Genomic DNA, 24,714 nt, shown 5'->3' with positions numbered 1-24,714 from the left:
GGTTTCATCCAATTTTTTGTCGCTAGAATGGAAGTGGAACATCTGGAAAGCAGACTTTATGCAGTAAGCTGTTCTATTACCTGTGGGACTATCTGCACGAAATTAATCTGCGAGTTTGACACGAAATCTCTGGAGTCAAACACAGAATGGATTTATCCATGCAGTGAGCAATAAGATGCACAGAAGCGGATTTTTGGCGCCAGTACACGTTGCCACGAATGTCACATAACATCAGAATGCTGCAAGATCTGCCTGCAAGCGCTGTGTCCGTTTGGCAGGTTATTACGGTTACTGTACCACACTGCAGCGGATTTTCTAGACGTCCTTCATGGACAACTTAAAAATTCGTATTTGACAGCCGGAATGAACTTGCCTTGAATCTCTGAATAGCGGAACCTCTTTAGTGACAGACTAACCATTTGCGTAGACACCTGTACAGTTTCTTAGCACAGAGTCAAAGATGTGGGTCCAGGGCTGGCCACCGCATGCCAGTTTTGAAGTGTGTAAGGTGTGCATGCCGCGTGGAGTGCGAGGCGAGGACTCCCAGGGCTTTGCTCAGCCCTTCTCGGACGAACTCGGCACATCACGACTTTTCATTTATTATTACGGTGTGGCAGTTTTCAGTCTGCACAAGTGTCTCCAGATCGGCAGAACCATGATGTATCAATTCCTATATGTTTGTAGCATGAAGGGCGTTCACAGGTCCAATGGATGTTTGGACAAAAAGAGACCTTAAAATTGAAGGGGAGTGGACGAAGAGAGAGATGGGGACTATCAATACAGAATAATACAGGTCCTGCAAATCTGTTATAAAACGACATTGCAATATCGTGCAGAAAGAATTTAAAGGCAATGAAAGAGAAAAATTTACGACTGAAACACCAGATTTATTGTTCTGTACGTCAAGAAGCACTTTGTGCTAAATCTGGAGGCATGGAGGACGTGAAAGAATAGATGGTACGAATAATAATAGTTCTGCAACAGCACACATAATTTTACTGTCAGTTACAACAGTTTTACATAGAACTGAACAACAAGTTTGGAGGTTCTAAATATAGAGTGTTTCCGTAAGAGCGTACAAAAATTTAACAGGACATATAAGATCCCCCAATGACCGATTTGAGGGAGGGAACCTGGGCACGAGATGCCAGCTTAAGGAAAAATGAAAGTATCGGTAAAGTTGTCTACCGCTTCTTGTAGCATTACTGTTTTACAGCTAACGTACAACTAACATTGGTACAAGTTTACACATACTGTGTTGTTTACTCACTTGTACATGTGTATTTCCTGCAAGGAAGGAAAGAGAACAATCTCATTGGGCCATATCTTCCACCTGGGCATCTGAATGGCCACCTGTATTTGAGGATTGTGTAAGGTGTTCTACCTGAGTTGTTGGAGAACGTTCGTAAGAGGATGCGGATCCAAGCCGACCGGAGTGGCCGACCGGTTCTAGGCGCTACAGTCTGGAACCGCGCGACCGCTACGGTCGCAGGTTCGAATCCTGCCTCAGGCATGGATGTGTGTGATGTCCTTAGGTTAGTTAGGTTTAGGTAGTTCTAAGTTCTAGGGGACTGATGACCTCAGCAGTTAAGTCCCATAGTGCTCAGAGCCATTTGAACCATTTTTTAGTAGATACAAAATGATGGTGCACCTCCTCAATTCAGTGTGGACGTCCGCAACCATCTCTGTGCCGTATCCCCACCTGGTGGACGAGTGTGTCAGCACTATCGACAGAGACATCCAGTTGAGCAGCGAACACATAAAATGAGAGTGTCCGCACGTTCTAACATTACATGAGTCACAGGTGTGAGATGCCAGCTGGCATACCGGAGATCGGACTGGTTCGCACGACCTTGTTGCGATGACGACAGACGCCCTATTCAAAGATTCGCCATTCTTTTACTCCTCTCAGGTCTCCATAGACATTCTGCAAGCGCCTGTTTTTCTGCCAAAAGAAACTCAATGCCAGCTGTCTGCTTAGTACGCAACTCAAGCAGACGCCATTTCGAAGGCTACATAAAGAGCTGCGATCCATCGGAACTTCATGGAACCATGTGGTCTGAAGCGGGAGTATTGCAATATTTCTCACAACAAATTTCGTGTCTTCAACTGAAATTTGTGGTGTCACCACCAGACACCACACTTGCTAGGTGGTAGCCTTTAAATCGGCCGCGCTCCGTTAGTATACGTCGGACCCGCGTGTCGCCACTGTCAGTGATTGCAGACCGAGCGCCGCCACACGGCAGGTCTAGAGAGACTTCCTAGCACTCGCCCCAGCTGTACAGCCGACTTTGCTAGCGATGGTTCACTGACAAATTACGCTCTCATTTTCCGAGACGATAGTTAGCATAGCCATCACCTACGTCATTTGCTACGACCTAGCAAGGCGCCATTATCAATTGCTATTTATCTTGTGATGCATGTACCGTCAGACCGATGTTCTCCAATTATGGATTAAAGTATTCCAACAGCTACTTACTTTGTTAGACTCAAATCCTTTAACTGTTCCAGACCTCACGCCAGCCAGCGTGAGCTTAAACGCGTGCCTTTCGGCTTCACCTCCTAGTGGCTTGGCTGTCTTGCCAAGTCACAACAGAGGCTGCGAGAGGGCAGCAAATATTATATAAAGTTGGCATCCATCAGTGACGAATCAGACTCCAGGAACACCTGAAGATGCCAAGAAGTCGGCTTCCCGAAATATCGCTCCTATTGGACGACGCCACCCGGCTGAACACCAGAAAAATTTTCAAGTATCTTCGTTAATTCTGTCTCGTCTTCAAGGATCCAGTGTGACCAGAAGTAGGTTCGAAGACAAAGGACTGACTGCTCTCCTTTCATAAACAAATAGATCACTTGACCTAGCATCCAAATGCAAACAGACCTGTAACTTGTGCTCTTAGTTTGTTTATTCTACATTATTATCAATTAATTATTAATTAACGGCCAATAATTATCATTTTATCTATCATAATCTATGGCCGAAGACGGCCGAGTAGTGCACCTGCACTTAGGTTTACCCATGTATCCTACTGCCTTAATGTTATTGCAATTACCATAATCTATGATTTAAATATGTCTCTCTCTCGTCCTCCTCTCACGTGATTTCCTATCAGCCACCCACCAACAGGCCCCTCTCGCCAGCAAAAATCTTCAGGTACCCAGCATAATGAGACAGGACTTAATATTCATGATCGACAATCCATCGACATTGCCATGAAGCATCATAATCAGCAGCAGAGTTCAGCCACGACGTCGATGGAGAACAGAAAGAAAATTACTCTCATTTCTGAATTATGGATTCATTGCGGTCCGTGATCTGCCGCGGGGCGCCGGACCTCCCCCACCGCCCGGCGTCGCGCTTCCCACACTATCGGCCGCGGATCGCACGGAAGCGCCAAGACGGAGGCTGTGATGTCACCGCCAGACACCACACATGCTAGGTGGTAGCCTTTAAATCGGCCGCGGTCCATTAGTATACGTCGGACCTGCGTGTCGTCACTATCAGTGATTGCAGACCGAGCGCCGCCACACGGCAGGTCTAGAGAGACTTCCTAGCACTCGCCCCAGGTGTACATCCGACTTTGCTGACACTGACCGATACGCTCTCATTTGCCGAGACGATAGTTAGCATAGCCTTCAGCTACGTCATTTGCTACGACCTAGCAAGGCGCCATTACCAGTTTATATTTAACTTGTGATGCCTGTACCGTCAGACCGATGTACACCACTTATGGATTAAAGTTAAGTATTACATCAACTACGTACTTTATTTGCTACTAAAAATTCCCTTAACTGTTCCAGACCTCACGCCAGTCTGCGTGAGCTAAAAGCGTGCATTTCGGCCTCCTCTAGCAACACGGTGTTGGCTCTTCTGCCAACACTTCAAAATTGTCGGAGAAAAGATGTATTGCATTACTTATTGAAGGTGCCTTGTTAAGAATATAGGTGCACATCGTTATTATTCTGGTTCCAGAGATCTTTTACTAAGAATCAGTGTTTAGCAAAGTGTCTGATAGATTGTTCTATCCATCAACTGAAACACGTGAAATGTCCACTGGAAAAAAAAACTAGTTCGTTGAGTTTAAGTATTTCCACAACCAGGATTTCATATAATGCACTGTGAGAGGTACTCCCGAACCTCCCATATAACCCTCACTGAGTGGCATGTGCCATATGTGTCACGCTTTAGAGCCTGAACAATTGCGATGTGCGCTGATGGCATTTATGGCACCAACATTCCCGTGACTGAAATGCAGGCGTGTGATGCGTTATTCAAGAAACTGATGACTGTCGCTTTTGTGGGTTATGCTTATACAGATAAATAAAAAGTACATGAAAGACCACAGTCATCTAACAGAATGATCTGTAGTGCATCACACAATACATGCAACTTCCGCAACCAAATGTGTCGATGGATACCCGATTTCTTCCTTAATTTAGGCAGGTGTGGTGCTCACGTCTGTGGGCGCACAGCTCACTATCGGATTCCCAAAATATTGAGTTAGTGGCCTTTCTTGGAGCACTGAGGAAGACATTTCGTATTCCAAGGAGATGACGTCGAATCTTACGTTGTGGTCCCTGGACTAATTTCGTTTTTCGCACACAATGCTTCAAAAACGGGGTGAGATAATGCGTCAGTAGGACGTTCACCTCACTGTACAGCATTATATCCCGAAGTTTCTGCTAACGAAAGAAAGGGGGTCTTCCCATACAAATCCCTGAATTCGATTAAGAGACTCAATGAATCAACATCGCCTAATGAAGCACTTACTCAGTAAGCTTAAATGCTATGTCATATCAGATGCGGAATAGGGGCATGTGTGAATGTTTGACAGGAATTCAACGACTCTGATTTAGGTAGGAATATGCTAGCCAAATATTAACACAGGTGTATGTCTACTTGGTGATGTTTCTAGAATTCCTGGAGGGTATGCATGACTACATACACGCTGAACCTGCATCGCAATACACTGAGCCAAATCTTTCGTGGGATGTGATGTTGAAAGAGACACGTGTCAGCTTTGAATTATTACCTCATGTCGACAAGATATTGTGTTTTAATGTGAGATTCGTGGAATGCTTTTACAATGAGTCCATAGACACGCCAAAGCAAATGACCAAGGAATGTAGGACAATTCATTGCATGAAACGATGTGAGTTACACAGTGTACCTTGATGTTAACAACTTATACAGATATAGACCATGCAACAGTCTCTGCTTTTTTCTCGGGAGGGGGGGGGAGGGGGGGAGGGGGGGGGGTTCTGTGGCTGTGCGAGGAGGAAAATTGTCAGATCAGACAAATTAGCGAATGTGCCAGCGGATGCTGGTCAAGGATGTGTCGTGGAGGCAGACCTGGCATATCCTAGCAGTTTGCATGAGGCACACAGCGTTTTGCACAATGTCTGTGGTGCCTAGTTCCTCGCAGCAGTTCCATCCCCAAGCTGATGACGTCGCTGGAGGATAAACGGAGATACATTTTATACTACAGAAACTACCAGCAGTGCCCCAGTTTCGGAAAGGGATTGTTTAGTCAGCCAAAATATATCCTTCAAGCAATGACAATGCTGGGCACATGTGACGTGTGACTTCGAAAATGATTGCTTTAAATTAATAAATAAGGCTGTTTCCAGAAAAACAACGGAGAATTGAAGAAGGTAGTTTACTGCTGGAAAGGTCTCTATAGGCAAAAGATTTAATTCCCAAGCCAAATTTTAAATGGCACACTGTCATAAATCGAGAAGGAGTCCCTCTGTGGATGGCTACGTTTTTGGTGTTCACAAAACTAATTTATACTGGGGGGGTGTATAATGGACCTTTTCAAACACCACCCGTACTAATTTCCGTATGTGTTGGAGAAACCAAACTTTGCTGATTCAGAATTAGTGTGGATAAAAGCTGTATCCTCTTCTGGGAGGGAGGATGCGACACATACGAATATCTGCGATTGATATCCTCCTGTATACACACACACACACACACACACACACACACACACACACACACACATATACACTCCTGGAAATTGAAATAAGAACACCGTGAATTCATTGTCCCAGGAAGGGGAAACTTTATAGACGCATTCCTGGGGTCAGATACATCACATGATCACACTGACAGAACCACAGGCACATAGACACAGACAACAGAGCATGCACAATGTCGGCACTAGTACAGTGTATATCCACCTTTCGCAGCATCCCATGGAGACGATCGTAGAGATGCTGGATGTAGTCCTGTGGAACGGCTTGCCGTGCCATTTCCAGCTGGCGCCTCAGTTGGACCAGCGTTCGTGCTGGACGTGCAGACCGCGTGAGACGACGCTTCATCCAGTCCCCAACACGCTCAATGGGGGACAGATCCGGAGATCTTGCTGGCCAGGGTAGTTGACTTACACCTTCTAGAGCACGTTGGGTGGCACGGGATACATGCGGACGTGCATTGTCCTGTTGGAACAGCAAGTTCCCTTGCCGGTCTAGGAATGGTAGAACGATGGGTTCGATGACGGTTTGGATGTACCGTGCCCTATTCAGTGTCCCCTCGACGATCACCAGTGGTGTACAGCCAGTGTAGGAGATCGCTCCCCACACCATGATGCCGGGTGTTGGCCCTGTGTGCCTCGGTCGTATGCAGTCCTGATTGTGGCGCTCACCTGCACGGCGCCAAACACGCATACGACCATCATTGGCACCAAGGCAGAAGCGACACTCATCGCTGAAGACGACACGTCTCCATTCGTCCCTCCATTCACGCCTGTCGCGACACCACTGGAGGCGGGCTGCACGATGTTGGAGCGTGAGCGGAAGACGGCCTAACGGTGTGCGGGACCGTAGCCCAGCTTCATGGAGACGGTTGCGAATGGTCCTCGCCGATACCCCAGGAGCAACAGTGTCCCTAATTTGCTGGGAAGTGGCGGTGCGGTCCCCTACGGCACTGCGTAGGATCCTACGGTCTTGGCGTGCATCCGTGCGTCGCTGCGGTCCGGTCCCAGGTCGACGGGCACGTGCACCTTCCGCCGACCACTGGCGACAACATCGATGTACTGTGGAGACCTCACGCCCCACGTGTTGAGCAATTCGGCGGTACGTCCAGCCGGCCTCCCGCATGCCCACCATACGCCCTCGCTCAAAGTCCGTCAACTGCACATACGGTTCACGTCCACGCTGTCGCGGCATGCTACCAGTGTTAAAGACTGCGATGGAGCTCCGTATGCCACGGCAAACTGGCTGACACTGACGGCGGCGGTGCACAAATGCTGCGCAGCTAGCGCCATTCGACGGCCAACACCGCGGTTCCTGGTGTGTCCGCTGTGCCGTGCGTGTGATCATTGCTTGTACAGCCCTCTCGCAGTGTCCGGAGCAAGTATGGTGGGTCTGACACACCGGTGTCAATGTGTTCTTTTTTCCATTTCCAGGACTGTGTATATATATATATATATATATATATATATATATATATGCTCTGTGTACAAATCTGATCATGGTTATGTGCCAGCATATATATATATATATATATATATATAATGTCTTCAGCTGTTGCTGGCCATCCAACTATTATTAGTGTTGTAAATGTCTAGGCACTGCTATATATTTATTATTTGTCTCCAATCTTGGGTAAGGCTTCTATTGTTAAAGAACAAGTATGATTACTGTATTGCTAATATTGTACCAACTGCATTAAGAAAAGTCTATATTAAAACAGTTCTATCAAAAAAATTACTTTAAAAATCTCAATATTGGATAATGATAAATTTTTATGCTCCCATGGGATATGCGCTAGGATTATTGTGAAAAAAGTGTCTAGGATTATTATTAAATAGTATCTAATCAGTATTATTTCACCATGTATCAAAGAAGAAACTTTATGCTTCTATATACTAGTCAACTATTTAGTCACTTGTTTTAAAAAGTGTCTAGTCATTATTATTACTGTAGAATTTATGAAAAAAATTTATGCCTGTGATTCCGTATGGTCAGCTTTAAAAAACTCTCTCCATAAAAGTAAAAAAAAAGAAAGAAAATGCGTGTACATGTGTCTAATGAATGAAACAGAATCTGTTCTATTGTTGAACATATAACCTTCCATTTACAATCCTGTTCATTTACATAAATTCCTATGACAAACGTTTGGTATCTCCACTGTATGTAAAAATACACAACTATTTTAACTTTCCCAACTGACAATGGAGACACTACCTCCATTTTAGTGCAAGTACCCTACTGACTGAGCCACAAAGCCTTCACATGCTTACCTACTTGAAATAGCGTAGAAAAGGTTTTAGAGGTAGAACAACCAATTCATTTTGTTTTTAAATTTTGGTTGTTATTGTAGGTCATCTGCTTATATAAAGTATGGACACATTCCTTTAGCCACTTTCGTTTGCGGTGACCAACATAGATATTTCATAAAAAATCACAATACATAGCCAACTTTATAGTCAATTCTTCGTCTGAATTGTTCCCATTAGTGAGCAGTGTATCAGCATCCACACACCTTCACGTACTGTTATCATCTGACATAGCCATCCACAGCAAACTGGATGATAGAGCTAGTAGACGTCAAGTTTCAGAATGTTGAATCCTGAAAAACTGGCATATTACACGCTATTCAACTATTCTCATTGAGGACATTTTAATTGTTCTTGAGTAGTCTCCAACACTTTTTGTATGACAGCCTAGAAATACAGTGAAGCCCGTTTTATCATTGAAGAATCGAGCTAGCATTTATAGTTCTCACATTACTGCCACAACTCATATGACGGAAGTACAGTCTTAATGCCACAAACCTAAGGAATGTCAAAGACTACAACAGTGTTGAACCCTTCAAGAGGACATGCTCACAACCACACACTTACTCCCACACACATTCGATTGTCGTTACTGAGAAAACCATCACTTTAATTGATGGAGTTTGTCATCGTAACTGCATGATGAGTGGTGATCATTGCGGTAACAGCGAGAACCTACAGTCCTGGGAGAAGAGTTATTTTATGTCCAGTTGCGACCTATCGACCGCACACTGCTGCTTTTGCTGATGTGCTTGAGGCTCAAACTTGGGTGAGGAAGAATAAAGCGGTGCATACCTGAAGGGTGATAAATCGGGTAAGGGTGTAGGAACCCGATTGGCTACCATAAATCTGGCTGGTCTACTACAATTTCATCGTCATTAGGGGTCCGCTTCTCTGTGGGAGAAGAAAAAATATTAAATGGAAAGTTACATAACAATACTAATACTTATAATGATAGAAGTAATGAGCAATGAGGGGGAGAGAGACGTAAGAGTGAATACATACATTCAGAAACGAGAGTAATTTTCTTTCTGTTCGCCATCGACGTCGTGGCTGAACTCTGCTGCTGATTCTGATGCTTCATGGTGGTGTCGATGGTTTGTCGATCATGAATATTAAGTCCTGTCTCATTATGCCGGGTACCTGAAAATTTTTGGTGGCGAGAGGGGGCCTGTTGGTGGGTGGCTGATAGGAAATCACGTGAGAGGAGGACGAGAGAGAGACATATTTAAATCATTGATTATTGTAATTACAATAACGTTAAGGCAATAGGATACATGGGTAAACCTAAGCGCAGGTGCACTACTCGACCGTCTTCGGCCATAGATTAAGATAGATAAAATAATAATTATTGGCCGTTAATTAATAATTAATTAATAATAATGTAGAATAAACGAACTAAGAGCACAGGTTACAGGTCTGTTTGCATTTGGATGCTAGGTCAAGTGATCTATTTGTTTATGAAAGGAGAACAGTCAGTCCTTTATCTTCGAACCTACTTCTGGTCACACTGGATCCTTGAAGACTAGACAGAATTAACGAAGATACTTGAAAATTTTTCTGGTGTTCAGCAGGGTTGCGTCGTCCAATAGGAACGATATTTCGGGAAGCCGACTTCTTGGCATCTTCAGGTGTTCCTGGAGTCTGATTCGTCACTGATGGATGTTGACTTTATATAATATTTGCTGCCCTCCCGCAGCCTCCGTCTTGGCGCTTCCGTGCGATCCGCGGCCGATAGCGTGTGTAGCGCGAAGCCGGAGGGTGGGGAAAGTGCGGCGCCCCGCGGCAGATCACGGACCGCAATTCTTCCGTGGCCATGGCCGCGTGCGGAATTCTGCCGCCATGGTGGCAATGCGTCTTCTTCTTACGGTGTCCTGACAGGGTGGATTTCCATGTAGATTGTCGTTATGTTTTAATCATTCGCAAGGCAGGATCCCTGTCCTTGCTTAAGTGGAAACCGCTGTCTTTATTTATTAGCTCGTTATACAGCCGGATCTCCAGACATTAACCCCATCGAACATGCCTGGAATAGATTGAAAAGGGCTGTTTATGGACGATGTGACCACCAACGACTATGAGGGATCTACGCCGAATCGCCGTTGAGGGATGGGACAATCTCGACCCACAGAGCCTTGATGAACTTGTGGACAGTATGCCACGACGAATACAGTTGTCGTGAATCACAGTAGAGCCGCGATTAGCAGTCTAACAACACTTTATTACATAGTCACAGAACATACAATATAACAAGTCAAAGATACGTTGTCCTAAGAGTAAACAAACAGTCACTCACTTGCGAGAAGTACATCACTCTGTGACATCCTCCCCACCCTGGTCGACCTCCAAAAGGTACGGCCAGCTGCACAGGACGACTAATGATGTGACTTTCTGGTGTCCGGAGTATTATCGTCCTTACCCTGCCGTCTCTTCCTGGTAGTACCTTTTCTATCCTGGCCCTCTTCCACATATGTCGCGGACGAAGGTCCTCTTGGATCAGCACGATGTCGCCAGGGCGAAAGGGGATGACTCGTCCCGATGGGCGTTTAAATTCATGGTAGTTCCGGAGCTCCAATAGGTATTCTTTAACCCAACGGTTCCAAAAACTGTCACAGAGTTGCTGTCTCAGTCGGAAATCCTTTGTTAAATTCGTGCTCGCTGAAGGCTCTGGTCCCGTCGGAATAGCCGTAAGTTTTTCTCCCGCCAGAAAATGGGATGGTGTGAGTGCATCACAATCATCTCCTGGTGTGATGGGCCTGGAGTTCACCGCGGCTTCAATACTGATCAAGGTGGTGTTCAGTTGTTCCTCAGTGAGCTTTGTGAGTCCCAGTACATTCCGTAGGCAACGCTTTATAGTGCCCACCATTCTTTCCCACCATCCTCCCCACCAAGCCGCACGGGAGACAATGAATTTCCAAGTAATACCGTGGTGGGCGAGGAACTGATAAGATTTTGTGGTGGTTAATGCCTTCCAAAGTTGGGCTAGTTCCATATTCGTGGCGTGGAATGTTTTCGCGTTATCTGTATGTATCGTGTGGGGTAGTCCGCATCTTCCGGCGAATCGCTGAACTGCCATAAGAAACTTGTCCGTTGACAAGTCTGTACAGAGTTCGAGGTGTACAGCTCGTGTGGTAGCACATGTGAAAAGAGTGATATATGACTTTTGCGTTTCCTTCCCCACTTTGATGAATAGTGGGCCAGTAAAGTCTATTCCGGTTACAGCAAATAGTTTGGCAGGTGAAACTCGTTCAGGTGGCAGCGGTGCTTCGATCTGTTGCCCTCGTGGATTCTTCAAGATCTTGCATGCGAGGCATGAGTATAGGATTCTTTTGATGGCCTGACGAGCTCTAAGGCTCCAAAATTCGGTTCGCAGTTCGGATAGTACAGAACGAACACCAAAGTGATGAAGGCGGATGTGTGTCTCTCGAATAACCAATTGTGTGAAGTGGTGGGAACCGTCAAGGAGTACAGGATGTTTTTGTTCCCTATTTAGGCTAGTGCACTGCAGTCAACCTCCTAGACGTATCAGTCCATCTTCTACGAAAGGATTGTATCGTGCGATTTTTGACTCTCTTGGCAGTGGTAAGTTATTCTGAAGTGCATGTAATTCGTTGGGGGAGGAATCTCTCTGGCCCACTCGAATCCAAAACATTTTGGTAGTTGATAATTCGGTGGCTGTAAGTTCTCCTGAAGATTTATTCTTCTGACGAATGTTGTGTAGGAAACGGAGAGTCCATGCTGTGATACGAATGAGCTTCCAGTATGAGCTGAGTTTAAGTAAGTTCAAAAGGCTGGTTGGCGTAGATATCGACAAAACTTGGCTCAGCGTTTTCCTTCTCTTTTCTTCGGGAGGAAGTCGTACCATCGTTGGAGTATCGTTGTTTGGCCGGCATTCAGGGGGGCGCGTAAGCCAAGGCGGCCCATGCCACCAAATGTCCAAAGAATTCATTTGGTAGCCGAGGAGTCCACGTGAGAGGTGGTCAGCAGGATTGTCTGGTCCTGGGAAGTGTTTCCATTGCGTGGGAGTCGTGTTTGTTTGTACCTCAGTTACACGATTACAAACGAAGGTCTTCCATCTGTTAGGATCACAGCGAAACCAACTTAGTGTTATTGTAGAATCCGTCCACAGTATCGCACGGGCAATTTTAAAGTCTGTTGCGCGGCAAAAGTAACACAATAGTCTGGTCCCAACTACTGCTGCTAAAAGTTCGAGTCGAGGCAATGTCAACTTCTTAATAGGAGCAAGTCTGTTCATGCTACAGACTAAATGGGTTACGACGTCATCATCTAAGACAGTACGAATGTACAAAGCTGCTCCATGTGTCTTTTCCGAGGCGTCACAGAATACGTGCAGCTGAGAGTCTCTTCCATGAGCTGTAGCTATCCATCTAGGGACACGTATATGTGACAATGAAGGTAAGCTAGATATCCAAGTGCGCCATCGTGCCCCTAAGTCCCAGGGCATAAGTTCATCCCAGCCAATTCCTCGGCACCATGTGTCCCGGAATAGCAATTTCCCAACAAGAGAAACTGGGGAAAACAGTCCGAGTGGGTCATAGAATTTAGCCGTACATTGTAAAAGGAGTCGTTTGGTGGCTGTCTCTTCTGACGACCTTCTGATGATTTCGCTAGGATCGATACAGAAGTAGTCACCTGCGGTGTTCCAGTCTACACCTAAAACTTGAGTCTGGGTGTGGAGTTCTCGCCCTTCTGCCCTCCAGATAGTGTGGAGTTGTTCACAGTTGGTAGCCCATTTTGATAGGGGGAGACTGATCAATTTCATTAGAGTTACAAGTTCATAGTATATAGTTATCACCAAATTATCACCTTCTACTGAGATCACAAAATCGTCCATGTATGCAGTCTTGTTTATAAGTGGCCCTACGGTGGGAAATGCTGTCATAGTACATCACTCTGTGTCAACAGTCATGCATCAATGCAAGAGGATGTGCTACTGTGTATTAGAGGTATCTACATCTACATCTACATTTATACTCCGCAAGCCACCCAACGGTGTGTGGCGGAGGGCACTTTACGTGCCACTGTCATTACCTCCCTTTCCTGTTCCAGTCGCGTATGGTTCGCGGGAAGAACGACTGTCTGAAAGCCGCGTGCGCGCTCTAATCTCTCTAATTATACATTCGTGATCTCCTCGCGAGGTATAAATAGGGGAAAGCAATATATTCGATACTTCATCCAGAAACGCACCCTCTCGAAACCTGGCGAGCAATCTACAGCGCCTCTCTTGCAGAGTCTGCCACTTGAGTTTATTAAACATCTCCGTAACGCTATCACGGTTAGCAAATAACCCTGTGACGAAACGCGCCGCTCTTCTTTGGATCTTCTCTATCTCCTCCGTCAAACCGATCTGGTACGGATCCCACACTGATGAGCAATACTCAGATATAGGTCGAACGAGTGTTTTGTAAGCTACCTTCTTTGTTGATGGACTACATTTTCTAAGCACTCTCCCAATGAATCTCAACCTGGTACCCGCCTTACCAACAATTAATTTTATATGATCATTCCACTTCAAATCGCTCCGCACGCATACTCCCAGATATTTTACAGAAGTAACTGCTACCAGTGTTTGTTCCGCTATCATATAATCATACAATAAAGGATCCTTCTTTCTATGTATTCGCAATACATTACATTTGTCTATGTTAAGGATCAGTTGCCACTCCCTGCACCAAGTGCCTATGCGCTGCAGATCTTCCTGCATTTCGCTACAATTCTCTAATGCTGCAACTTCTCTGTATACTACAGCATCATCCGCGAAAAGCCGCATGGAACTTCCGACACTATCTACTAGGTCATTTATTTATATTGTGAAACCAGTGTGTATAGCAATCTGGACCACCACCTCTGAATGTCTCGTTGTGTGATGGTAGAACATGCAATGTGTGGTTTTAATGAGCAATAAAAAGGGCGGAAATGATGTTTATGTTGAACTCTATTCCAATTTTCTGTACAGGCTCCGGAACTCTCGGAACCGAGATGATGCAAAACTTTTTTGATGTGTGTATTAAGTTGGCATCCGTCAGGGATCAATCAGACTCCAGGAACGCCTGGAGAAGGCAAGAAATGGGCTTGTCGAAATACCGCGCCTTTTGGACGACGCCAACTGTCTGAATACCCGAGAAATTTTCAAGATTTCCGTACGTCAGGGAAACCTCAGATAACAACACGCAGATATCACTGGCCAGATCTGTACCGGTCCGTTAGTGAGCCACTGTAAGGAATGCCAGCGACGGAATGAGGTTCTTCAATTACCTCCGGGGCATCTGTTACCAGTCCTATCTGCAGCAGCTCCAAATAGGAATCCACCTACTGGAGAGGTTCCCGAAGCGACAAACAGGAGTTGATCGATAATGGTCTGCTCCGACTATTGTGCCACCAAAACTATGCTGGCTGCTGCAGCTATGGAAATTGCAATATGTAGAAGGCTTTTGAAGCATTGTGCACCTTGGCTGATGATCTCTGGTGGTGGTATCGTCTTCTGTTCAATACTAATATCAGAGGTAATTTCAAGTTGTGGCATTACCTAAATGGTGACAACTGTCTGCTAATCACATAGTTATGGCGTCATACACTGCTTTAAGAGACCTTTACAGATGTATTCACGATATATGTTGACGTCGAACAGGGATATTGGAATACAATACTGTCTGTCGTGACATTCGCATATGACGCTGCGAAGCAAGAAACTATTCGCTTCGCACATATCTTGCTGCGCCTGTATCACGTAACGCGTTGTTTCTACAGACAGGTACCAGGCTTTTCAGTCGATGCTGGAGGAATAGCTCAGATTATTGACTGGTCTGGCCTTGTAACATTAGCCAAAATATCATTGCTGTGCTGATACTATTAGCGGCTGAAAGCAACTGGAAACTACAGCTATTGTTATCATTGTTAACTCTCTTGGTTGCGTGTAACATTACTGTTACCGTTAATTATGATGGTATCCTCTTTGGTACAGTATTCCGTGGTACAATACTCTCCCATTCGGATCTCTGGCTGGAGACTATCTAGGAGTATGTCATTATCAGGAAAAACAGAACTAGCATTCTACAGGTCATGGTGTGGAATGTTAGATAGCTTAATCTGGTATGTGGGTTAGAGAATTTGAAATGAGTAGTGGAGAGGTTTAAATTAGATATAGTGGGATTTAGTGAAGTGCGGTGGCAGAAGGAACACGATTTTTGAGTCATATCGATATAACAACAATGTGAAACTGAGCTAAATTAGGAAAATGGCTAATATTGAAAAGCCAGTAGAAATTTAGGTTCAATATTATGAACAGCTTAATGTGCATATCATAGTGTAATCATAGCCAAGAAGGACACCAAGCCTTCACCCTCCACAGTAGTACAATGTTATACGCCAACTCGCTCCATAGATGGGGAGGTGAATGAATATATGTAACATGAGATAAAGTAAATTGTTCTGATACTTAAAGGAGACGAAAATTTGTAATGCCGACTGGAATTCGACTGTAGGAAGAGGAAGAGAAGCAAAATTTAAAATCATCACTTGGTTTGGAAGTAAGGAAACAAAGAGGAATCCGCCTTACAGAATTTTGCACAGAGCATGACATAATCATTTCTAACACTTGGTTTAAAAATTATAGGGGAATACTGTATTTGTGAGAGACACTTGTGTACACTGCAAGGTTTTATAATATTTATATATTACTGAGACAGGGCTTTCGAAACTATATTTCAAACCGTAAGACATTTAAGACACTTCCAGAGACTGATGTTCATTTCAACTATGCTTTATTTGTTATGAAGCTCACAATAAAGTGTAAATAGTTGTGAAAATGTAGGAATTTAAGATAATGGGAGCTGGAGAAAGTGAAACACGCAAATGTGGTTGAGGGAAATAGGCAACGACTGACTGAAATAGGAGAAAGGAATAAAGTAGAACTGGCAACTTTAGGCACTGACATGGTGTAGAAATCTGTGTGGCAAGCCCTATAGAAAACCTTGGCTAAAATGGAACGTAGTGCATTTAACTGGCTAATGGAGAAATTACACTTAACCAAATAAAGCACGTGAAAGGGGACACAGACATTAGAAATGAGTATAGCAAAAAATGAAAAACGGCTAAGCAGGAATGGCAAGAGTATGAATGTAAGACTGCAGAAACATGCATGACTAATGGAAAAGTCGATGCCGCCTACAGGAAAATTAAAACAGCTTTAGAGAAAAGAGAAGCTGCAGTGTGAACATTAAGATTTCAAGTGGCAAACGAGGATAGCTTGAAAGATGGAAGGAATATTTATAGAGGATCTGTATAAGGGAAACACACTTTAGAACATTGTTATAGGGAGGGGAAAGGAAGTAAAGAAGGATGAGATGGAAAGTTGATACTGTGAGAAGAACTAACGATAAACCAAGACCTTGGAGTAAATGACTTAATCCTCAGCCCTTAGGTGTCACCAGATGCTGATAAGTGTGAGTTGACGAGCACTTCGCTCTCATTTAATTATATATCCGAAAGAGTCAGCCTTCAGGAATTGTGAACGAACCCTGTCGTCCAACACCGGATGCCACAAAGGGAGCAGATTCACCACGAGATGGGGAAACAAAAATGATTCAAATGGCTCTAAGTTAACATCTGAGGTCATAAGTACTCTAGACTTAGCACTACTTAAAATAGCTCTGAGCACTATGGGATTTAACAGCTATGGTCATCAGTCCCCTAGAACTTAGAACTACTTAAACCTAACTAACCTAAGGACAACACACACATACACACCCGAGGTAAGATTTGAACCTGCGACCGTAGCAGCAGCGCAGCTCCGGACAGAAGCGCCTAGAACCGCTCGGCCACAGCCACCGGCGATGGGGAAGCACATAGGCGTCTATTGTCTATTGAGCCCTAAGCCCTGCAGCGTGCGAGTGAGACAGACGAGAACCTACGTTATAGGGAAATCCAGTAGAAGACTTGGGGAGACGTAGCAGTGTTAAATATGGTGGACATAAGATCGGCCATAAAAAGAAACATTTATCAAAACCATTTAATTCTGTATTAGTGCTAGGAATTTAGCCAAAGTTATTTTAACCTACCACTCTCATTAATTTTCATGGTGATCCCAATAAAACTTGAATATTGATCATATCTATAATAGTTAAGGATTTATTGTTAAAGTGAAATTAACAAGTTTTGTTACAAAGACCTGAATGCTTGAATCTGAACGCTTTGGTCGATCTTCAAGATCGACATTTCATATAGAAGTGCATCCGTAAATTGACAAATGATGTAAATATCAGCTTGGTAACTTTATTTTTAAAAAATCATCATTTCCTCCACACAAACACAATGAACGATGATTGAATGCCACCTTATTGAATTATTAGGTAATAGAATATTTGTTACAAGGTTTTATGCGTAGTAGTTACTTTTGTTCTTTGTTCTTTACCCGCCAGGGTAGCCGAGAGCGCTAACGCGCTGCTTCCTGGACTCGGGTAGGCGCGCCGGCCCCGGGTCGAATCTGCCCAGCGGATTAAGGACGAGGGCCGATGTGCGGCCAGCCCGGATGAGGTTTTTAGGCGGTTTCCCACATCCCGCTAGGTGAAAACCAGACTAGTCCCCACGTTCCGCATCAGTTACCCGAGTCGCAGACATTTGAAACCCGTTCGCTCTATTTCACGATTCACACTAGATGCAGACAGCTGTGGTACACCGCTTATAAAACACTAATACGACCTATTCTTGAGAACTGCTCGAGGGTTTGGGATCCCTATCAGGTCGGATTGAGGGAGGACACAGAAGCAGTTCAGGGGCGGGATGCTAGATTTGTTACTGGTAGGTTTCATCATCACGCGAGTATTACGGAAATGCTTCAGGAACTCGGGTGGGAGTCCCTGGAGGAAAGGAGGCGTTCTATCCGTGAATCACAACTGAGGAAATTTAGAGAAGCAGCATTCGAGGCTGCAGTATAATTTTACTTCCGCCAACTTATATTTCGCGGAAAGACCACAAAGATAAGGTAAGAGAGATGAGGGCGCGTACAGAGGCATACAGGCAGTCATATTTCCCTCGTTCTGTTTGAGAGTGGAATAGGGAGAGAAAATGCTAGTTGTGGTACAAGGTACCCTCCGCCACGCAGCGTATGGTGGATTGCGGAGTATGTATGTAGATGCAGATGTAGATTCCATTCCTGGGGATAAGGCATGGCGGCAGGAGGGGCATCCGGCCACCTGTTAAAAAAAATAAAAAAAAAAATAAAAAAACCAAACTAACCTTGCCAAATCCGTTCTAACCGCAGCGACCCCGCGATCGCTGCGATACTGTGGCGTAACTGAAAGAAGAAAGAAAGCTACTTTTGTTCTTTATTTATTTGTTAGAAAGCACATTGGTGCAAGGGTACTGGTCGTGACCTTCAAAGCTAAGAAGGAAACTGTATTGATTTTATGTAAAAGAATGTACCTTTTATTATGTAATGGATATTATTGTTACTTTATTTATAACGTGAAACTGGTCAAGCTTTGATTATTTATGTGGTGTCACAGCCAGACACCACACTTGCTAGGTGGTAGCCTTTAAATCGGCCGCGGTCCGTTAGTATACGTCGGACCCGTGTGTCGCCACTGTCAGTAATTGCAGACCGAGCGCCGCCACACGGCAGGTCTAGAGAGACTTCCTAGCACTCGCCCCAGTTGTACAGCCGACTTTGCTAGCGATGGTTCACTGACAAATTACGCTCTCATTTGCCGAGACGATAGTTAGCATAGCCTTCAGCTACGTCATTTGCTACGACCTAGCAAGGCGCCATTATCATTTGCTATTTATCTTGTGATGTATGTACCGTCAAGAACAATGTTCACCACTTATGGATTAAAGTTAAGTATTCCAGCAGCTTCGTACTATATTTGCTAGTCTCAATTACTTTACCTGTTCCAGACCTCACGCCAGCCTCAGTGAGCTTAAACGCGTGCCTTTGGGCTTCCTCTCATAGTAACTTGGCTGTCTTGCCAAGTCACAACAATTTAAATATGTTAAAATGTGAAATAATCTAGAATAAGCTGTAGCCAATCAGATAGACGGCTCCAGGAAAGGGAACCGCGCTAGTCAGTTGAGCGGAGATGTTCGGCACGCGGGAAACGCGGCCGGGGACGGGCAGTGCTGGTTCAGACGCGAAAGTGGACAGTTTGGATGCACACGCGAAAGCGGACGGTCGGTCTTTAGGCAGCTAGGAAGGGAAACGACTTAGAAAATTTCGCGTTGTATGGTATCGCCGGACTAGTCTCTGAGTGGTGAGCTGCCACGCGCCTGGTGTGAACTCTAGATAACTTGTATTTCGCGATGAGATTGTGAATGATCCTGTGCAATATGTATATCCGCCCGAATGTAACAGTAACTCTAAATACTACTACTTTCGCAATTGGTTTGCTTTCCGAATAAACATTATTCTAGCCAAATCGCAACTGTGTGACCTACATCATTTATGGGTCGTTAATTTAGTTCCCGATATTACTATTACCGTTAGTATATGTTATGTTAACTTTGTATTTCGCAAACTTGTCATCAGCCAGACAATTTAACCAATGGGTCACAAGTGTCTAATTTAGGGCGTGTAATGCGACACGTGCGGTTCAAATCCTAGACGAGTTTGAGCCAAGACATTTCGACGAAGAAGAACCGCACGTGAGCCCGATAATCTTTGAGATGTTATCTCGCGTAAGGAAGGGCATGTAGTCAACACACAGCTCTGCCAGCCGTTGTCAATTTTCGTCACAGGAGCAGTCAAGTAGCTCCTCAACTGCCCCCACAAGGGCTGAGTGCACCAAACTTCCCGACATCACTCGGCAGACCCGGACGACAATCCATCTAAGTGCTAGCCACACCCCAAAGCACTTAACGTCCGTGATCTAACGAGAAACGGTGTTACCACTGTAGCAAGGCCGTAGGCAGTTAATAAGTCATTGTTAATAAGTCCTAAGGCATAGGTATGCCTTATTTGTAGTTTTAGAGAAAAATTCTGGCAATGTCGAATACACATTATTCTTGGAAATTTCGAAGGTAGTGGGGATAAAACACAGGGACCGAAGAGATATTTGTAGCTTCTACAGAAACTAGACTGCAGTTGAAGCAGTCTGAGGCCACGAAAGGTAAATAGTGGTTCAGAATGAAATGAGACATATTCATAGCCGGATGCCGACGTTATTCAGTCTGTAAACTGAGCATGCAGTAGACGAGACAAAGGAAACATATGATACAAGATTTACACTGGTAAATTCTCCAGGGAGAGGAAATGAGAAATTTGATGACACTGTAATAGTCTAGGAGTGGGAAAAGGACTCCAAACAGCAGTTGGACTATATAGGTGGTGTCTTGGAAAGAGGTTATAAGGTAAACGTCATTAAAAGTTGAACAAATGTACTAGAATGTAGTCGATCTAAACCAGGTGATTGTGAGGTAGAAAATGAGATACTAAATGTAGCTGGTGAATTTTACTGTTTGGGCAGCGAAATAGATGAAAATGGATGAAATACAGCGGATATGAATCGCAATCTGGCTAAAGCAAGGAAAGTGTTTTTTTTTTTTTTAAAAAGCACAGTCTGTTAACTTCTAATTTTAGTTTAAGTGTTAAGCGTTCTTCTCTGAACGTATTTGCACGGGTAATCTTATGCGGAAGTAAAATGTGGATGATAAGCATTGCATATAAGAACAGAATAGAAGCTTTAGAAAAGTGATGCTGCAGAAGAATGGTGAAGGTTACACGGGTAGATCGAAAAACTTAGGAGCCGGCACTGAATCGAATTTAGCTAAATAGAAATTTGTATCATATCTTGACTAGTGACCAGAAGAAGTAATCGGTTGATAGGAAACATCCCAAGAAATGAAGGACTAGTCGATCTTGTAATGGTGAAAGTGAGGGAGTAAAAAATTATAAAGGCACGATGACATGAAGTAGGTTCAGATAGATGTAGGCTGCAATAGTTGCTGAGAGATGAAAAGTTTTGCGTAGCTATTGCGGAGAGCAGCGTCAAGATAGGTTTTGCCCTGAAGAGCACAACAACAATAGCAGCAAAAGCAACAATAAGGAGAAGGTATAATAAAGACACCACCACTTTCCTCTCTGTATTTTGTCTCTACTTTATTCAGAATTTTAAAAAAAATGTATTCCAGTAGATATTTTCAAGATCGTTGTCTACAACTATAAATTCAGTAAATAACTACTTGTCTTTTTAAGTCGAGAAGTGTACGAGAAAAGCAATAACTTGTAACACTGCGAACGATATGCCAGCATTGCGTTGTACTTGTGTAGATCACTGCGATCAGATACTCAGTCCGTGTTTCAGATCTGTACAGCCATCACGTGATTTTGAGAGCGCCATCAGCAAAGTTATGTTTGTGTTAGGAAAAGGGCGAGTGGAAGTTATAACGATGCTATGCCACCAAGTTTTGTTTTAAACTTGAGGAATCCGCGAGTGTGACCTATGAAAAGTTGAAACAGGCCTAAGGAGAACATTCCTTTTTCAAGCGCGCAAGTTTTTCACTGGCACAAATCATTTTTGGAAAGCCGAGAACACGTAGAAGATGAACGTCACTCAGGGATACCTTCAATTTCAAATACCGACGAAAACGTCGAAAGTGCGCATGCTCTTCTGAGATCATACCGACATTTAACAGTAAGGATAATGGGTGAAAATTTAAACACTTTCACTGTACATCAAATTTTGAATGAAGTTTTGTTTATGCTAAAGGATAGATGCTATAGGATAAGAAGGACGATCGAAGAAACGTGCGCATTGATCGATGACTGCCAACGACCATGAATGGCTGAGTTGTGTGGTAACATGTGATGAATCCTAGGTGTTTGATAACGGATCTGAGACAAAGCGACAAAATGAGGAGTGGCTTATTGAGACAGCTCCTCGACTGAAAGTAGTTCGAATTGGCAAATCAAATGTCAAAACAATGATTTGCGTTTCGTTTTTGGTAGTAGAAGTATCATGCATAAACAATTTATTCTTTCAGCACATCTACCAAGGCCGGGAACAAAGATACCGCCGATGTATAGGTAATGAGTACAGAACATGAAGTGAGAGTAAATCGAAGAAAGGCAAAGGTAATGAGAAGTAGCAGAAATGAGAACAGCGAGAAACTTAACATCAGGATTGATTGATGCCAAGTAGGTGAAGTTAGGGAATTCTAGTAAGTAGGCAGCAAAATAACCAATGACGGTCGGAGCAAGGAGGTCATCAAAAGCAGACTACCACTGGCAAAAATAGCATTCCTAGTCTATAGAAGTCTGCTATCATCAAACAAAAGCCTTAAATATGAGGAAGATATTTCTGAGAATGTATGTTCGGAGCACAGCATTGTATGATAGTGAAACACGGACAGCAGGAAAGCAGGAACAGAACAAAGCATTTGAGAAGTGGTACTACAGACGAATGTTGAAAATTGAGTGGACTGATAAAGATAAGGAATGAGGAGACTCTGCGCAGAATCGGAGAGGAAATGAATATGTAGAAAACACTGACAAGGTGAAGGGACAGCATGATAGGACATCTGTCAAGACATCAGGGAATGACTTCCATGGTACTGGAGGGAGCTGTAGAGGGCAAAAACTGTAGAGGGAGACCAAGGTTGGAAATAATTGAGGACGTTGGATAGAAATGCTACTATCAGATAAAGAGTTTAGCACAGGAGACAAATTCGTGGAGCGCCGCATCAAACCAATCAGAAGACTGATGACTCAAAAAAAAATTAAACAAATAAATAAATAAATAAGTTCCGAGGGGGACTACTTTGATATGGATAATAAAGTCGTTTGAAAAAATGAAAACGTTGTTTGATAAGAGACTACTATTACGACACACCTCGTATGTTCTAACGTAACTCGCGTACGCCTGCATGGGTCCCCAACCCATTTTGATCTTCTTTTAAGTTGGCTTCTACTTATTGAACTCAGTGTTTGGTAATAATCATTATTTCCAGCACCTTCCTTCTTTACAAAATGAATTATTAGTCAATTCTGCTGGAAGTCTGAGGTTATTTCGCCTATCTCGCAAATCTTCCATACGACATGAACTAGTTTTGTCACAGCTAATCGTCCCAAAGTACGTAATAGTTTTGAGAGGATGGCGTCTACTCCAGCGGTGATTTTTCCTCTTAGGTCTTTCAGTAGTGTATCAAATGCTTCTCGCAGTAGAACGCCTGCCTTTCGTCACCCACTTCTTTTCCCTCTCCATAATACAGACAACAGGTTTCCTCCCTTTGTATCTTTCTGTATAAATATCACGTACCAGTAAGGGAGTAGTTTTGGAGGCGGGATCTGAAAACTTTCTTGGCTTTCCCAGAAAGAAAAAAGTCGCGGTTTTGACTGCACACATGTGTTTCATATGACCATTCCCGCCCACTCTGGTTCACATGTTACATCGTTGTAGGGCTGCTGGATCAGCATTCCCTAATCGCCAGGTCACGACGCACTGGTGTTTTGTGAATATTCAGTGACAGCAAAAAATCGCTACAAAAAGAATTATTAACATAGAGTAATGAAATTTCGGGAACAGAATTGTCTAGGTAACACATTTAACAGATTACATTGCAAGCTCACAGGTTAATGTATACATGTGACAAACGGTAGCAAATGTGAAATACTGGTACATTAATAATCGGTGTGACAAACAGAATGTTGAATGTCGGCATGCAGACCGCTTACGTAGCGTTGTACAGGCTGCAGAATGTGAGCTTTTGGGATGGAATTCTCTGCCCGAAGCGCTTGGTCGGTCAATACAGGGGCGGTTAATGCTGTTTGTGGATGACACGAGGTGTAGTCCGATGATGTCAATGTATGCTCAACAGGCCTGGTGATCGGGCTGTAGCCAGCCGGGGTGGCCGAGCGGATCTGGGCGCTTCAGTCTGGAACCACGCGACCGCTACGGTCGCTGGTTCGAATCCTGCCTCGGGCATGGATGTGTGTGATGTCCATAGGTTAGTTAGGTTTAAGTAGTTCTAAGTTCTAGGGGACTGATGACCTCAGATGTTAAGTCCCATAGCCCTCAGAGTCAGTTGAACCATTTTTGATCGGGCTGGCCAAGGCTTCATGTCGAAACTCTGTAGAGCATGTTGGATTGCAAGAACGGTATGTTGGCGAGTGTTATCCTCGTTGAAGACATTTCCTGGTATGCTGTTAATGAATGGAAACACAACAGGTCGAATCACAAGACTAATGTACAAATATGCATTCAGGTTGAATGGGATAACCAAGACAGTGTTCATGCTGTCATACGAAGTCATACCGCAGAACGTAACTCCACGTGTAGGTCCAATGTGCATAGCATGCTGACAAGTTGGTTGCAACTGTCCTCCTCCTAACCAATGCTCCTCCTAACCATCACTGGCTCCGAGACAGAACCAGGTCGCGAATTCGCGCTTGATACCACTGCAGTCACGAATGGTGATGGTT

Source organism: Schistocerca piceifrons, chromosome 4 (assembly GCF_021461385.2).
Source record: "Schistocerca piceifrons isolate TAMUIC-IGC-003096 chromosome 4, iqSchPice1.1, whole genome shotgun sequence".
NCBI lineage: Eukaryota > Metazoa > Arthropoda > Insecta > Orthoptera > Acrididae > Schistocerca > Schistocerca piceifrons.
The sequence above is the reverse complement of the archived record's forward strand: the minus strand, read 5'-3'. Positions refer to the sequence as shown.